The sequence below is a fragment of the Oreochromis niloticus genome, linkage group LG9 (genome assembly GCF_001858045.2).
Source record: "Oreochromis niloticus isolate F11D_XX linkage group LG9, O_niloticus_UMD_NMBU, whole genome shotgun sequence".
NCBI classification, from domain to species: domain Eukaryota; kingdom Metazoa; phylum Chordata; class Actinopteri; order Cichliformes; family Cichlidae; genus Oreochromis; species Oreochromis niloticus.
In genome coordinates, this window is record NC_031974.2 from 34,282,848 (window position 1) to 34,286,674 (window position 3,827).

Here is a 3,827-nt window from a genome sequence, read left to right on the forward strand (position 1 = left end):
AGGTCAGTATTGGACCGATACCGATACGTAATATCGGATCGGTCCATCTCTAGTCTTGATACAGCCTCTGCCACCACATCAGATCAATTGCTCTGGGCTCCTTTGATCAGCTCCATCACCTAGTGGGGGTGGGGGGTCATAGTTTGGTCCCACCTTCACTGTTGTGAGTGGTGTGGGGGTAGGGACAGGTTTAGGGCGTCGGGGGGTTCCCCAGGAGCATCTTCCTTGGGGGGCTCAACCCGGGGCAGCGGTCATGGCCAATTAGGGGCTCTGTTGGCTCTTAGGTCAGTGGTTCCCAAACTTTTTTTGCCAGGCCCCCCTTTTTTACAAGAAAAATGTTCGAATAGCAATGGGAAGGTTGTTCCACAGGTTAGGTGCAACCAGGGCAAACGCACCGTTACCTCTGGTCTTAAGCCGAGATCTAGGCTGTACCAAGAGTAATTGGGCTGATTATCTGAGGGCTCTCCCAGGGGTGTATGGTCTAAGAAGTTCGACAAGATAGCTAGGCGCTGTATTATTTATAATTTTGAAGGTAAGCAGCAATATTTTAAATTAGATGTGGTATTTGATGGGAAGCCAGTGCAAATCAGCAAGGACAGGGGTGATAGAGGAAACCTTCTGGTTCCAGTCAAAAGGGATGCCAGAGCACTTTGGACAAGCTGCATTCTATGGAGAAGAGCAGCATGGAGACCAAAGTAAAGGGAATTACATTAATCCAATCTAGAGGTCACAAAGGCATGAATAAGCTTTTCAAAATCCTTATGTGGTACGTAATGCTTAGCCTTCTAAATAAGACGACACTGCTGCTGCGGGCCTCGGTCTGGATGGGCCTTTCCCTGGCAGGTCGCAGAGTATGGGGGTGCCTACTGGGGTCAGCGGGGGAGCTGGCCCCAGGGAGGGGTCACTTGCCCCTCCCTTCCTTCCCTCCCCATCTCCAGCAGCCTCCCTCTTCCCGCTCCACCACAATCACCCACACACACGCAGGGCTTGGGGTAGGGGTGTGTCACCAGGGTGCAGGGGAGGCATCCCCCCCCTCTGTCCCCTTCTGGCTGCCTCTGCCTCAATTTTATCCCACAACTTAGACATTCACATTACTCACACTCTCATAACACATACATATAGGATCTTGGGGGTGGGCACGCTACACAGACTCCAAAAGACCATCAGGGTGTACAACCTCTCCCCTGGTGTTGTTGCCCACCTCTCAATTTTAAATACACGTAGACATTGAGGGCTATCAGGAGGGGCTATGCGCTTACCTGCTGCTCTCTGGCAGGTAGCTCCATGCCCTCCTGGGTTTTAAATGCACCTTAGAACACACATGCATCAACACTACATATGAGCGGGCGGAGGGAGGTTTGGAGTCTTCACACACCCCCGTTCTCTGCGGCCTGTTGGGGCGGGGGGCTAGGAGGAGGAGTTGGCCGTCCGACTGGGGTCTGGATTGTGGGGCCTCCCTGCTGCTGCGGAGTCGGGGCGGTCTGCTTCTCCCCACCGCAGGGAAAAGGGTAACACCACCTGGGTCTGGGTGCAGTTTCCCCCTCCAGGGGCAAGGGTACCCAGACCCAGTTCTTAGAGTACGCTTGGGGAGTGTGATTGTGTGTACAGCGTCTCTTTATGTCTGTCTCCACGTTGGTTGAGTGTTGAGTAATTGCATATGAGAGCATGAGGGTGGGAATGGATGTTTGTATCTGTGTGTGCCTGTTTGTCTGTGTCTATATGTCAGGTTGGGTATCAGACGCCACCTCTCTGGGGACATCTCAGGCCCTCCAAGGTTTGGAGGCCTATCTCCCCCCACCACTTCCCCTGCCGGTGGCTGACGCCCTCAGACATTGGTGCGTTGGTGGTTCTTTGTGTCCGGGGATGGGCACCCAGGTACACACTGGCTCACTCCTTGGCGGCTGCTTATCGGGGCCTGGAGCCTGGGGCTTGCTCGGGCCACTTCGGAGGTGGGGTGCCCTCAGCCTCTCGGCCAGGGGCTCGGTCACTCAGGCACAGCTGGCTGCCGGCGGAGCTCACGGGCACGTCACTGCAACCCCCCCTGGCTTCTGCTCCGCGGCTGCTGAGTGACCCCTCATCTGGGACTCTCCTCAGCTCTCTCTGGGATAGTGGCGCGGCTGCCCCTCTGTTGGTCTTCCTTGGTCTCTTGTGTTCTGGGGGCCTCTGGATGTCTGGAGCCTGGATCTCCTCCACACTTGCTTCATGCCCTGGAGGACGGGGCTGTGGCCCCCCACACCCTCTAGCAGATCATTACATGAAGGAACCTTTTAAAAAACAAGCGCGCTCATGCTCACAGGTGTACACACTGGTGCTCACACACACAAACTACACCCTTTTTGGCTCCTACCTCAAAGCACACTGTGCGCTGTCGATCTCACGTGCTGCACAATAATGTTTAATATTTAGTATTTACTGTTATATTCACATAGATCATTGTGATGTTGTTTATTCTATTACTCTCATTTTCTTCTGCTTGTTTTCTTTTTTCTTTCTCAACAGGTGATCCAGGTGATCGATATATGTATTTTTTGTCTGCTTATTCTGTTGGTTTTTGTTTTTTGCCCTTTTTCCCCGTCCCTCTTCCCCGCTGTTTTTCTTTCCCTCTTTCTTTCTCCCTTCTTTCCCACAGTCAAGTCTGTCCCGTATTCAGCAAGTGAAAATAAAATAAACAATAAAAGGTGAATCAGATGGACCATTGCGGCAAGGCTGGGATGGTCGATTTGGTAAAGTAAATCCGTTGGGCATCTTTCTTCGCCTTTAGACAATAATTCTGATGGCAAAAGAGCCAAACGGGACAGGTTAAAAAAAAAAAAAGAGAAGATTAAGTTACACATAAACAGGTCTCTTGGGAAATGGGAGTAGTAGCAGGTTTGTTCTTATTAAGACCGACAGATAAACTTCTGAAATCCATAAAACTGATAAAGAATTCCAGAAAGCATGTGTCATTTTTAAGAAAAAGAAACTTGTGGAAGTTATAGGTGGAGTGGCTATATTAATTTCTTAGCGTTCTCTCTTTCGCTTATATTTAAAATAACCACACTACGGACAGACAAGCGATTGTTTTTTATGCGTCGGTTCATCGTGTGGCTCCGCCGTTCACCTGTTTATTTTCCACAAAGACTTTTCACAATAAAGCTCAAGATCCTTTGAGAGTTTTCAAAATAAACTGAAATGATGACAATATACATTATTGTCAAACATCAAATTTCAGAATATGCATCAAACAAGTTACCTCAAATTGAAAAATGAAGTAACTATAAATGGCGCTTACAATGGGTCTGTTTTGTCTCTGTCTTTTCTCTCTACGACTTCTGTGTGGCGTCCTCCTATATCACAGATTTTCAGCTCAAGGCAGCAGAGTGAAGCACAGATGTTATCCATCTTCTGTGACAATGAGGGAAACAGAGAAGAGTCCTGCCCATAACATACTTTGTGCAATAGTGGTTGTACACATTGATGATCAATGTAAGTCATAAAAACCACAGTGACATAAAAGAAGAGCTAAATCTCCTAGATCGTCAGTGAAGCAAAACACATAAAACCAGGAGGCTGGGGTTTTCATGGCTCTGCACCTCAAGGGTGAAAAATGCTAATAAAATACAGATTATAACAAATGGATCATGTGTGGGCTTTGAAAGATGAAGAATGAAGATTCCTCTTTTAATTTGTATATCCTGCTGCGATATTTGAGATGAACAAACCATGTCTTTTTTTAAATAAATAAACACAATCTTTATTGCAGGTGTCATGTGAACTGAAGCACCGAATGAAGTCATGAATTCATCTTAGAAAGACAAAATTGGACATGGGAGGTGTAAGAGATGAGG